The sequence below is a fragment of the Oncorhynchus masou genome, chromosome 9 (genome assembly GCF_036934945.1).
Source record: "Oncorhynchus masou masou isolate Uvic2021 chromosome 9, UVic_Omas_1.1, whole genome shotgun sequence".
NCBI lineage: Eukaryota > Metazoa > Chordata > Actinopteri > Salmoniformes > Salmonidae > Oncorhynchus > Oncorhynchus masou.
This window is the reverse complement of record NC_088220.1, coordinates 58,550,215-58,565,541: the sequence shown is the minus strand read 5'-3', so window position 1 is coordinate 58,565,541 and position 15,327 is coordinate 58,550,215. Positions and strand designations below refer to the sequence as shown.

Sequence of the window (15,327 nt, the reverse complement as noted above, 5' to 3'; positions counted from 1 at the left end):
ACACACACACACACACTGTAAAATATAACTTTTGAAAGAAAGGAAAAGGTTTGGGTAATCACTCTTTGGCTCTTGATTGTGTGCTCATGCACCCCCCCCCACCCCACCCCCATAACTCTGGCTAGTTGTAATAGATGAGGATAGCAGAGTGCATGTTTACGAGCGCGAGTGCTGGACTTGGCAGGCCTGAACGCTCCTTCAGTGTCTCACAGTTCATCACAGCTCAGTGTCTGGGCCCTGATTCAACCCGTGTCTCTTACACACAGTTTACATGGGGGGGGGGGGGGGGTGACATTCACCCAACCAAACCCCCCACTACCCCCATACTGTACCTATCCCTGTTCACCCCCACACCTCTCTCTATCCCTAACCGCCCTGGCTTACTGTACCCCTTATAGCCCTTTGTCGCTGCACAGTATCTGTCTTATTGTTTGAAATTGTGCATTGATTAAGTACAGTACAACCAAATACATTTTTTTTGCCATTTACTCAACAATCTCTCTCTGTCTCTCTCTAACTTCCTCTTTCTTTCTCTGTCTCTCTCTCTGTCTGTCTGTCTCTCTCTTTCTTTGTCTGTCTCTCTCTCTTTCTTTGTCTGTCTCTCTCTTTCTTTGTCTGTCTCTTTCTTTGTCTGTCTCTCTCTCTCTTTCTTTGTCTGTCTCTCTTTCTTTGTCTGTCTCTCCTCTCTTTCTTTGTCTGTCTCTCTTTCTTTGTCTGTCTCTCTCTTTCTTTGTCTCTCTCTCGCTTTGTCTGTCTCTCTCTCGCTTTGTCTGTTTCTCTCTCTTTGTCTCTCTCTCTTTCTTTGTCTGTCTCTCTCTCGCTTTGTCTCTCTCTCTCTCTGTCTCTCTCTAGTGGTCGTATGCGTTGGAGAAGCCTAACACTGGTCAGCAGACAGCACGCAGCTCACAGGGACCCTCACCAAGAGGAGGACCATGCAGGTAGAACACACAGATCACCCTCACCAAGAGGAGGACCATGCAGGGAGAACACACAGATCCTCCTCACCAAGAGGAGGACCATGCAGGTAGAACACACAGATCATCCTCACCACGAGGAGGACCATGCAGGTAGAACACACAGATTACCCTCACCACGAGGAGGACTATGCAGGTAGAACACACAGATCACCCTCACCAAGAGGAGGACCATGCAGGTAGAACACACAGATCCCCCTCACCAAGAGGAGGACCATGCAGGTAGAACACACAGATCACCCTCACCAAGAGGAGGACCATGCAGGTAGAACACACATATCACCCTTCCCACGATGAGGACCATGCAGGTAGAACACACAGATCACCCTCACCAAGAGGAGGACCGTGCAGGTAGAACACACAGATCACCCTCATCAAGAGGAGGACCATGCAGGTAGAACACACAGATCACCCTCACCAAGAGGAGGACCATGCAGGTAGAATACACAGATCACCCTCACCAAGAGGAGGACCATGCAGGTAGAACACACAGATCACCCTCACCAAGAGGAGGACCATGCAGGTAGAACACACAGATCACCCTCACCAAGAGGAGGACCATGCAGGTAGAACACACAGATCACCCTCACCAAGAGGAGGACCATGCAGGTAGAACACACAGATCACCCTCACCAAGAGGAGGACCATGCAGGCAGAACACACAGATCACCCTCACCAAGAGGAGGACCATGCAGGTAGAATACACAGATAACCCTCACCAAGAGGAGGACCATGAAGGTAGAACACACAGATCACCCTCACCAAGAGGAGGACCATGCAGGTAGAATACACAGATAACCCTCACCAAGAGGAGGACCATGCAGGTAGAATACACAGATAACCCTCACCAAGAGGAGGACCATGCAGGTAGAATACACAGATAACCCTCACCAAGAGGAGGACCATGCAGGTAGAATACACAGATAACCCTCACCAAGAGGAGGACCATGCAGGTAGAATACACAGATAACCCTCACCAAGAGGAGAACCATGCAGGTGTTTCGGTTCCTTATGCCATATTATTGTTTAAACCTCCAGAAAAAGTCTTAATCTTTACTTCACCTAAGAAGCCAAACAGTCCCCGAGCCTAAATGAATTAATGAGACAGCTAACTGAGGGTGAATGGGCCGGTGTGAGAGGCAGACGCAAGTGAGGTGAAGTTAACAGGCTATTTTAAAGGGCCAGACTATTCCCCAGGCCTGGGTACTTGTGGCTATACATTATGCTATAAGCCTCCCAGTGTGGACCAGTGACAATGGCTAGCCTGTATAGCAGCCTCCGTCACAGAGTGTGTTTAAACTTCAGAAACCACAAGGTAGTGTTTACACGCGGTCAACACACCCCCGTGCGCACACACACCGTAACGGACACACACACGTGGATAAGCGCATACGCACACACACGTGCACTCTCACCATAGACAACCCTCGCTGAGCACTGTTTGCGTTAACCAAACAAACCTGTGTCTTCAGCCATTTATTTTCAGGCTTGCAGGTTTTTTTTCTCTCCCTCTCTTTTTTTTAAAAAGTGCACATCTGCCAATGGTTTGTGAATCAGGCGGCTAAATTTACCACTTCGCGGTTAAACATTTTTATTCCTGGTTGTTTGGTGAGTAAATTTGGGTTGTTAGTGGGGGTTAAAGAAGGATGATGTTTAAACCGTTAAATAAATACCCACCACACCTTTTACCTGCTGGTGGAAAACCACATTTCATTCCTTCATTCACAGGGGAAATGTGGAAGAACATTTTTATCGCGTGAAAAAAGTAGAAACACACACGCGGACGAACGTTTCCACACCAGGCATTTCTGTCCCCTCCTGTCCTATGCTTAGACATGGGCTGTTTCCTGTGTATATCGACAGTTAATCCACTCTGGAGTTTACGTGAGTGCCTCCATACCGACGAAACATCTATGATTGTCTCAGAAAATAGGTCTTGTGTGTGTATGCTCGTCTGTTTGTTACAATTAGTTTGTTAGTATTTCAGATTATTTGTTACTCAATGTGTTTCTGGGTCAAGATCTGAGCGACATGTTTCTCTGTGTGTGTGTGTGTGTGTGTGTGTGTGTGTGTGTGTGTGTGTGTGTGTGTGTGTGTGTGTGTGTGTGTGTGTTCCTAAACTGTCCCTCTCTCTCTCTCTCTCTCTATCCATCACCCAGGTGGGGAACGTGGTGAATGATGCGGGGGATGTTCTGGAGTTCAGGGACCAGGTCACCAAAGCCTCTCCGGCCCACGGTCACCTAGTGGTCACCACCTCTCTCCAGTGCTACGCCTCCAGTGCTAAGAACTGGAACACACCTCTCATTTTTGACCTGAAGGAGGGGACCGTTAGCCTCATTATATAGACTGAGAAGTAAGTCTCTCTTTATCCTTGTATCTCATTCTGTCCCTCCTCCATTTCTTAGTCTTTCCCATATTGCCTATCCCTGTTGCACCTATCTCCCAGTTGCGCCCATCTCCCTGTTGCACCTATCTCCCTGTTGCGCCGATCTCTGGACCCCCTCTCCTTTTCTTTCCCTCCCCCTCTCTCACTCTGTGTGTGTGCGTCTGTGTGTGAGAGTGTGTGTGTTTGTGAGAACTGTGTGTGAGAGTGTGAGTGTGTGCTATTAGCAGAGCATGTCTGGCTATGGAAGCCTGACTGCAGTGGGGAACAAAGAGATGGACATTTATCATTCTCTCCTCTGGGTTGTTCCACCTCTTAAAGCACCAGAAAGAGGATTTCAACTCCCACCATCTCAGATTGTTCTGAAATAGTTTCTGTTGATAGAAACAGATAAGATGAGCATTCCTGCAACATTACTTGGTTGAAATATAATTTGATCTCTGAGAAATGATAATGATACGATAATTCATTGCACCCAAATTGTCCATTTTAATTTATAGGATTCATAATATATTAAATAAATATAGTACCTAACATCTGATTTGGACCAAACGTTCTTATAACAATGAGTAAGACATGAGGATCCAAAGAAATGGTCAAAAGCCCCACTAGGACCCCCCACACCCCACGCCAATCCCACCCCACGCCAATCCCACCCCAACAAGGAGGTTATAGCGTCAGCTCTCTGACAAGTAGTATGGAGCTGTGGCTCAGAGTATTGTTTGTTCATCCTATGTAATGTATTCATCATATGTAATGTGTTCATCCTATGTAATGTGTTCATGTGTTCATCCTATGTAATGTGTTCATCCTATGTAATCAAATCAAATTTATTTATATAGCCCTTCGTACATCAGCTGATATCTCAAAGTGCTGTACAGAAACACAGCCTAAAACCCCAAACAGTAAACAATGCAGGTGTAGAAGCACGGTGCCTAGGAAAAACTCCCAAGAAAGGCCAAAACCAAGGAAGAAACCTAGAGAGGAACCAGGCTATGTGGGGTGGCCAGTCCTCTTCTGCCTGTGCCGGGTGGAGATTATAACAGAACATGGCCAAGATGTTCAAATGTTCATAAATGACCAGCATGGTCGAATTATAATAAGGCAGAACAGTTGAAACTGGAGCATATGATGTAATGTATTCATGTGTTCATCCTATGTAATGTATTCATCCTATGTAATGTGTTCATGTGTTCATCCTATGTAATGTATTCATCCTATGTAATGTGTTCATCCTATGTAATGTATCCATCCTGTGTAATGTGTTGTGTTCATCATGTGTTCATCCTATGTAATGTATTCATCCTATGTAATGTGTTCATCCTATGGAATGTGTTCATCCTATGTAATGTATTCATGTGTTCATCCTATGTAATTTGGTCATCCTATGTAATGTATTCATATATTCATCCTATGTAATGTATTCATGTGTTCATCCTATGTAATCTATTCATCCTATGTAATGTGTTCATGTGTTCATCCTATGTTATGTGTTCATCCTATGTAATGTATTCATCCTATGTAATGTGTTCATCCTATGTAATCTATTCATCCTATGTAATGTGTTCATGTGTTCATCCTATGTTATGTGTTCATCCTATGTAATGTATTCATCCTATGTAATGTGTTCATGTGTTCATCCTTTGTAATGTATTCATCCTATGTAATGTGTTCATGTGTTCATCCTATGTAATGTATTCATCCTATGTAATGTGTTCATGTGTTCATCCTATGTTATGTGTTCATCCTATGTTATGTGTTCATCCTATGGAATGTATTCATCCTATGCAATGTATGCATCCTATGTAATGTGTTCATGTGTTCATCCTATGGAATGTGTTCATCCTATGTAATGTGTTCATCATATGTAATGTATTCATCCTATGTAATGTATTCATGTATTCATCCTATGTAATGTATTCATCTTATGTAATGTGTTAATGTGTTCATCCTATGTAATGCGTTAATGTGTTCATCCTATGTAATGTGTTCATGTATTCATCCTATATAATGTATTCATCCTATGTAATGTATTCATCCTATGTAATGTATTCATGTGTTCATTATATGTACTGTATTCATCCTATGTAATGTGTTCATCCTATGCAATGTGTTCATCCTATGTAATGTATTCATGTGTTCATCCTATGTAATGTATTCATCCTATGTAATGTGTTAATGTGTTCATCCTATGGAATGTATTCATCTTATGTAATGTATTCATCCTGTATAATGTGTTCATCCTATGGAATGTATTCATCCTATGTAATTTATTCATCCTATGTAATGTATTCATCCTATGTAATGTGTTCATGTGTTCATCCTATGCAATGTGTTCATGTATTCATCCTATGTAATGTGTTCATGTGTTCATCCTATGGAATGTGTTCATCCTATGTAATGTGTTCATCATATGTAATGTATTCATCCTATAATGTATTCATGTATTCATCCTATGTAATGTATTCATCTTATGTAATGTGTTAATGTGTTCATCCTATGTAATGTGTTAATGTGTTCATCCTATGTAATGTGTTCATGTATTCATCCTATATAATGTATTCATCCTATGTAATGTATTCATGTGTTCATTATATGTACTGTATTTATCCTATGTAATGTGTTCATCCTATGTAATGTGTTCATCCTATGTAATGTATTCATGTGTTCATCCTATGTAATGTGTTCATCCTATGTAATGTGTTCATCCTATGTAATGTGTTCATCCTATGTAATGTGTTCATGTGTTCATCCTATGTAATGTATTCATGTATTCATCCTATGTAATGTGTTCATCCTATGTCATGTATTCATCCTATGTAATCTATTCATGTGTTCATCTTATGTAATGTATTCATCCTATGTAATGTGTTCATCCTATGTAATGTGTTCATCCTATGTTATGTGTTCATCATATGCAATGTATTCATGTATTCATCCTATGTAATGTATTCATCTTATGTAATGTGTTAATGTGTTCATCCTATGTAATGTGTTAATGTGTTCATCCTATGTAATGTGTTCATGTTTTCATCCTATATAACATGTTCATCCTATGTAATGTATTCATCCTATGTAATGTGTTCATCCTATGTGCATCCCATGTAATGTATTCATCCTATGTAATGTATTCATCCTATGTAATGTATTCATCCTATGTAATGTGTTCATGTGTTCATCCTATGTAATGTATTCATTTGTTCATCCTATATGTAATGTGTTCATCCTATGTAATGTGTTCATCCTATGTAATGTGTTCATATATTCATCCTATGTAATGTGTTCATCCTATGTAATGTATTCATGTGTTCATTATATGTAATGTATTCATCCTATGTAATGTATTCATGTGTTCATCCTACGTAATGTGTTCATCCTATGTAATGTATTCATCCTATGTAATGTGTTCATGTGTTCATCCTATGTAATGTGTTCATGTATTCATCCTATGTAATGTGTTCATGTGTTCATCCTATGTAATGTGTTCATCCTATGTAATGTGTTCATGTGTTCATCCTATGTAATGTATTCATTTGTTCATCATATGTAATGTGTTCATCCTATGTAATGTGTTCATCATATGCTATGTATTCATCCTATGTAATGTATTCATGTATTCACCCTATGTAATGTATTCATCTTATGTAATGTGTTAATGTTTTCATCCTATGTAATGTGTTAATGTGTTCATCCTATGTAATGTGTTCATGTATTCATCCTATATAATGTGTTCATCCTATGTAATGTATTTATCCTATGTAATGTATTCATGTAATGTTTCATCCTATGTAATGTATTCATCCTATGTAATGTGTTAATGTGTTCATCCTATGGAATGTATTCATCCTATGTAATGCATTCATCCTATGTAATGTATTCATCCTATGTAATGTGTTCATGTGTTCCTCCTATGTAATGTGTTCATGTATTCATCCTATGTAATCCTATGTGTTCATGTATTCATCCTATGTATCCTATGTAATGTTTCATGTGTTCATCCTATGTAATGTGTTCATCCTATGTAATGTGTTCATCCTATGTAATGTTTTCCTATGTAATGTGTTCATGTGTTCATCCTATGTAATGTATTCATGTATTCATCCTCTATTCATCCTATGTAATGTGTTCATCCTATGTAATGTGTTCATTTGTTCATCATATGTAATGTGTTCATCCTATGTAATGTATTCATCCTATGTAATCATCCTATGTATGTGTTCATCCTATATGTGTTCATCCTATGTAATGTGTTCATGTATTCATCCTATGTAATGTATTCATCTTATGTAATGTAATGTTTCAATGTGTTCATCTTATGTAATGTGTTAATGTGTTCATCCTATGTAATGTGTTCATGTTTTCATGTATTCATCCTATATAATGTATTCATTCTTTGTTCATCCTATGTAATGTATTCATCCTATGTAATGTGTTCATGTGTTCATCCTATCCATATGTAATGTATTCATCCTATGTAATGTGTTCATCCTATGTGTAATGTGTTCATCCTATGTAATGTATTCATCCTATGTAATGTATTCATCCTATGTAATCATGTGTTCATCCTATGTAATGTGTTCATGTGTTCATCCTATGTAATGTATTCATTTGTTCATCATATGTAATGTGTTCATCCTATGTAATGTGTTCATCATTCATCCTATGTAATGTATTCATCCTATGTAATGTATTCATGTGTTCATTATATGTAATGTATTCATCCTATGTAATGTGTTCATGTGTTCATCCTATGTAATGTGTTCATCCTATGTAATGTTCATCCTATGTAATGTGTTCATCCTATGTAATGTATTCATCCTATGTAATGTGTTCATCCATCCTGTAATGTGTTCATGTATTCATCCTATGTATCCTATGTGTTCATATGTAATGTGTTCATCCTATGTAATCATCCTATGTAATGTATTCATCCTATGTAATGTGTTAATGTGTTCATCCTATGTAATGTGTTCATGTGTTCATTCATCCTATGTAATGTGTTCATGTATTCATCCTATGTAATGTATTCATCCTATGTAATGTATTCATGTGTTCATCCTATGTAATGTGTTCATGTGTTCATCCTATGTAATGTGTTCATGTGTTCATCCTATGTAATGTATTCATCCTATGTCATCCTATGTAATGTGTTCATCCTATGTAATGTTTCATCCTATGTAATGTGTTCATGTGTATTCATCCTATGTAATGTGTTCATGTATTCATCCTATGTAATTCATCCATCCTATGTAATGTGTTCATCCTATGTAATGTGTTCATGTATTCCTATGTATCCTATGTGTGTGTTCATCATGTTATTCATCCTATGTAATGTGTTCATCCTATGTAATGTGTTCCTAAATGTGTTCAATGTATTCATCCTATGTAATGTATTCATGTATTCATCCTATGTAATGTATTCATCCTATGTTGTGTTCATGTGTTCATCCTATGTAATGTATTCATCCTATGTAATGTATTCATCCTATGTAATGTATTCATCCTATGTAATGTGTTCATCCTATGTTGTGTTCATCCTATATGTATGTGTTCATCCTATGTAATGTATTCATCCTATGTAATGTATTCATCCTATGTAATGTGTTCATCCTATGTAATGTGTATTCATGTATTCATCCTATGTAATGTGTTCATCCATCCTATGTAATGTGTTCATCCTCATGTATTCATCCTATGTAATGTAATCCTATGTAATGTGTTCCTATGTAATGTATTCATCCTATGTAATGTATTCATCCTATGTAATGTATTCATCCTATGTAATGTATTCATGTGTTTCATCCCTATGTAATGTATTCATCCTATGTAATGTGTTCATCCTATGTAATGTGTTCATGTGTTCATCCTATGTAATGTGTTCATGTATTCATCCTATGTAATGTATTCATCCTATGTAATGTGTTCATCCTATGTAATGTATTCATCCTGTAATGTAATGTGTTCATCCTATGTAATGTGTTCATGTGTTCATCCTATGTAATGTTCATTATTCATCCTATGTAATGTGTTCATGTGTAATTCATCCTATAATGTAATGTGTTCATCCTATGTAATGTGTTCATGTATTCATCCTATGTAATGTGTTCATCCTATGTTCCTATCCTATGTAATGTATTCATCCTATGTGTTCATCCTATGTAATGTATTCATCCTATGTAATGTATTCATCCTATGTAATGTATTCATCATCCTATGTAATGTGTTCATCCTATGTAATGTGTTCATCCTATGTAATGTGTTCATCCTATGTTTGTATTCATCCTATGTAATGTATTCATCCTATGTAATGTATTCCTATGTAATGTATTCATCCTATGTAATGTGTTCATTCATCATCCTATGTTCATGTGTTCATCCTATGTAATGTATTCATCCTATGTAATGTATTCATCCTATGTAATGTGTTCATCCTATGTAATGTATTCATCCTATGTAATGTATTCATCCTATGTAATGTGTTCATCCTATGTAATGTGTTCATCCTATGTTTTGTTTTCATCCTATGTCATGTATTCATCCTATGTAATGTATTCATCCTATGTAATGTATTCATGTGTTCATCCTATGTCATGTATTCATCCTATGTCATGTATTCATCCTATGTAATGTATTCATCCTATGTAATGTATTCATGTATTCATAATGTATTCATCTTATGTAATGTGTTAATGTGTTCATCTATGTAATGTATTCATCCTATGTAATGTGTTCATCCTATGTAATGTAACATGTTCCTATGTAATGTATTCATCCTATGTAATGTATTCATCCTATGTAATGTATTCATCCTATGTAATGTATTCATCCTATGTAATGTGTTCATGTGTTCATCCTATGTAATGTATTCATGTAATTCATCCTATGTAATGTAATGTTCATCCCTATGTATTCATGTGTTCATCCTATGTATGTATTCATCCTATGTAATGTGTTCATGTGTTCATCCTATGTTATGTATTCATCCTATGTAATGTATTCATCCTATGTAATGTATTCATCCTATGTAATGTGTTCATGTGTTCATCCTATGTAATGTGTTCATCCTATGTAATGTGTTCATCCTATGTAATGTGTTCATGTGTTCATCCTATGTAATGTATTCATGTGTTCATCATATGTAATGTGTTCATCCTATGTAATGTGTTCATCCTATGTAATGTATTCATCCTATGTAATGTGTTCATGTGTTCATCCTATGTAATGTGTTCATCCTATGTAATGTATTCATCCTATGTAATCTATTCATCCTATGTAATGTATTCATGTATTCATCCTATGTAATGTGTTCATCCTATGTAATGTGTTCATCCTATGTAATGTATTCATGTGTTCATCCTATGTAATGTATTCATCCTATGTAATGTGTTCATGTGTTCATCCTATGTGTATTCATCCTATGTAATGTTTCATCCTATGTAATGTATTCATCCATCCTATGTAATGTGTTCATGTGTTCATCCTATGTAATGTGTTCATCCCTATGTAATGTGTTCATCCTATGTAATGTGTTCATCCTATGTAATTGTTCATCCTCCTATGTAATGTATTTCATCCTATGTAATGTATTCATCCTATGTAATGTATTCATGTGTTTCATCCTATGTCATGTATTCATCCTATGTAATGTATTCATCCTATGTAATGTAATGTGTTCATCCTATGTAATGTGTTCATCCTTGTAATGTGTTCATCATCTATGTAATGTATTCATCCTATGTAATGTGTTCATCCTGTGTAATGTTTCATCCTATGTAATGTTTTCATCCTATGTAATGTATTCATCCTATGTAATGTATCATCCTATGTCATGTATTCATCCTATGTCATGTAATTCATCCTATGTAATGTATTCATGTCATCCTATGTAATGTATTCATCCTATGTAATGTATTCATCCTATGTCATCCTATGTAATGTATTCATCCTATGTAATGTATTCATGTGTTCATCCTATGTAATGTGTTAATGTGTTCATCCTATGTAAATGTATTCATCCTATGTAATGTATTCATCCTCTTATGTAATGTATTCATCCTATGTAATGTGTTCATGTGTTCATCTTATGTAATGTGTTCATGTATTCATCCTATGTATGTGTTCATGTGTTCATCCTATGTAATGTTTCATCCTATGTAATGTATTCATCCTATGTAATGTATTCATTTGTTCATCATATGTAATGTGTTCATCCTATGTAATGTGTATTCATCCTATGTAATGTTCATTCATGTAATTCATCCTATGTAATGTGTTCATCCTATGTAATGTATTCATCCTATGTGTTCATCCTATGTAATGTTTCATCATCATCTATGTAATGTGTTCATCCTATGTAATGTGTTCATCCTCCTATGTCATGTCTGTATTCATCCTATGTCATGTATTCATCATCTATGTAATGTATTCCCAGTGAGTATGAAATCATTTTTTCCTTGTTCAGAGAAATGAGCCATTGAAATTGTTAAGTCCCATCATCCTACATCCTGATATGACCAGATTCTGACCTCTAGTTCTTCCACAACCTGTTATCAGTCTATGGACAAGTATTGACAGCAATCCAAATGATCCTAATGTAAAAAATAAAATGGATTGTGTAACTCAATGATGTTACCTATAGATGATTTGGATATGAATGTATTCATCCTATGCAAAAATGCTAATATCGATGCCATTGACTTATTTTGGATTTATGCCACTAATGCTGAAAGTTAGCATTTGAAACAGTTGCCAGGTAAACAAAACCTAATATGCTTTCATGGGTTGCTGTCATACCTTGTCCATAGACTGCTTACAGTCTATGGACAACCTGGACATCCTGAACCAGGGACCCTATCCTCAGCACACATCACATGTATTCATCAACAACCTCCCACAAGCATCGTTACCCATCATCCTATGCCATCCTATAGATTACAGAGCAAAGGGAACAACTACTTCAAGGTCTCAGAGCGATCATATGTGACTTCACCGATTGAAACATCATATCTATTCCCACGCACCCCGCTAACTAGCTTCCCATTTCACATCGGTTCCCACTCACCCCCCCCTTTGACTTCACTGAACATCCTATGAGAAAAAACATCACCAAATTCACTGAGAATACATTACATCGGATGAAGAAACAATACTCTGAGTCACAGTTCCGTGCTGCTTGTCAGACACAGATAACTGATACTGTATAGTCGTTGATGGGATTGGTGCGTGGAGTCTGTGGGGCTTTTGACCATTTCTTTGGATTTCTCATGTCTTCCTCCATGTTAAAAAATGTTTGGTCCAAATCGGATGTTAAGTACTATATTTATTGAATATCATATGAATCCTATAAATTAAAATGGACAATTTGGGTCCAATCAATTAGCTTAAATTATATTTAAACTAAATAATGTTTCAGGAATGCTAATATTTTCTGTTTCTAACTACAGAAAAGACATCAGAAGAATCTGAGATGGTGGGTGTCATGGATTGCAGGAATGACCCTAATGCTCCATTTCTTCTCAGTGTTTGTTCATCAAGCAGCCTGTGAAATAGAAACTATTTAGATTTCTGGCATCCCCTCTTCGCTCTGTTATGAAATTTGATTGAGAACGAGACAGTAGATGGAAATGAACTTGATAGACCCCTGACAAATACACTGAATGAATATATCAATCAAATTAACAGACTCCCTCTTAGTTATTTGGTGAGATTTTTGTAATATCTTGGCTCCATCTTGCGGTTTGTTACTCTCTTCTCCTTTCTACCACTCCCACTCTCCTCTTTGTTGCGCCCTCCTTCCTTTCACTCGTTCTCTTCTCCATCTCTCTGTCCCTAACCCTGCTTTCTATCACCCCCCCATCTTTATCTCTCTATCCTTCCCTTTCTCCTCTTTGTTTTGGCTCCTCTCTGTCTCAGACACTTCCTGTTAGTGGATGGGACGGGGGTCTATGTGTTCTCCTACGAGCGCCGTCTCATCTCCACGCCCAAATTCCCCGGCATGAGAACGGACATCCTCAATGCCCAGTCAGTCTCCCTTAGCAACGCCACCATCGCCATCCGGGACAAGAGCGATGAGAAGGGTGAGTGGAAGGTCAGCCGAGCTGTCCCTTCACTACTACAATACTAAACTTTGTTGTCCACAGAGCAGGGCGAGATTTGCCTTAGGCTTTTTTACTCAATGACATTTACAGCCGTTAAACACATTGAAACATCAGGAGCACTTTGTCAACAAGAGGATTACACTTCACCAGGAGATAAGACGCTGGAGAAATGACTTTAGCAGGACTGGAACAATGACCATTTGCCATCATTATCCTGCTTGCTCTGTCCTCCATCCTCTCCTCTCTTCTTTTCCGCAAATCATCTCTCTGTTTGGTGCCCTGACGGGGAAAGCCCTGGGTGAAGGGAAGCCCCTGACTGACAAGCTGGGTGATTCACCAACCAACACACACCAACAGTCAGTCACAGCACACATTACACACTCCTGTTAGTGTGCACACACTGACTTGAGAAGACTGTGCATATCTCCATGTGCGTCTTAATCCCTACTGTTACATTGAGCAACCTGTTAGGATTGGGGGAGGGTAAGCCGATCCTAGATCTGCGCCTCAGGGTAGCTATGGGTTCGAGTGCCCCCAACAGAAAAGGTCAGGGAGTCATGGAGAGAAGACAGAGAGAAGAATTAGTGGCGTTGAGGGGAAAGAAGAAACTTCATAGTTAAGAGGGAGACATACAGCCTGTGTGGAAATTGGAGTGAGTGCATGTGTGTGAGAAAGAGATGGAGAGAAAGGGGGAGGGTTATGGAGGAAGAACAGGACTGAAAGGGATTAAGATAGAGGAGTGAATTAGAGAGAGAGAAAAGGAGGAGAAGTGGCCAGGATCAGTAGTTACTGTCTCTGCCAGCACTCCACAGCTCCAAGACAGAGGAGCACTGCACTGGAGCCAGCTGGCTCCGAAACACACGCACACACACACAGTCACACACCCTGTTGGGGAGTATGGGCCAGGAGCTGTGGGGTCAGACTGCTGGCACCCCTTCCACTCTCTTGCCTCCCCCATTTCTCCCTCTTGTCTCCCCTTTCCTCCGCCTCTTCTCTCTGAGTTGAGTCTCTTCCCTCTGATCTGGCCTCAATTGTTCCCTCCTAGTCCTCCTGTGTACTCAGGGCTGTACTGGGGACTAGAGAGTGTGGCGGAGGAGAGGGAGGGGGCCTGTGATTTGGGTGATCATGTGTTGAGAAGAGATGTGTATCAAAAGACACTATTGTAAGTGTATGTGTTATGGGGACTGGTGGGGTTTGACACTGGTGGTTCAGTTTGCCCTGCTTATGTGAACCAGGCCTCTCTCACACAACTTTCTGCCTCCCATTTCACTGTGTGTGTGTGTGTGTGTGTGTGTGTGTGTGTGTGTGTGTGTGTGTGTGTGTGTGTGTGTGTGTGTGTGTGTGTGTGTGTGTGTTCCAGATGGAGGTGGTGGAGATAGCTCTGGACCAGTGTGGCCCGTCCAGCGAGAGGAAGATCGCAGTCATAGACAAGAACCGTGACCTGTACCTGACCGCTGTGCATCGCATCAACAGAGAACACAACATCTGCAAGATAGGTAGGAAAGAGAGAAAGGGAGGGGAGATAGATTTCAAACTGCTTTGTGTTGTTAAGCAACTAAAGCCTACCAGATAGATCTTTCTAAACATAACCCACATGCACTATGGTCTACACACCATGTGGTAGAGCTTATAGTTAGTTATTCTGAGTGTAGTCAATAAGAGTGTGTTGTCTGTCTCTATCCTGCTCAATAGGTCCACACCATGTCCTAGAATGACTCCGAACATCCTGTGTGGTATTCAGGACACACAGTTCACTGTGTGGCACTATCCCGTGCGGTCTTCACTGGACCTGCTGGCTAAAACACTACATGAAAGACGCCAGGTAACATGTGCACACACACACACACACACACACACACACACACACACACAC

General features: G+C 38.9%; 1 long non-coding RNA gene across 1 annotated transcript; it reads left to right on the top strand.

Annotated features, from left to right (window-relative positions):
* Positions 1 to 874: 874 nt before the first annotated feature.
* LOC135546330 (uncharacterized) lies at positions 875 to 15,174 on the top strand. Its single transcript, XR_010456567.1, has 5 exons — positions 875 to 938; positions 3,134 to 3,327; positions 13,270 to 13,433; positions 14,815 to 14,950; positions 15,147 to 15,174. It is a non-coding gene; the product is annotated as an uncharacterized LOC135546330 (long non-coding RNA).
* Positions 15,175 to 15,327: the final 153 nt, after the last annotated feature.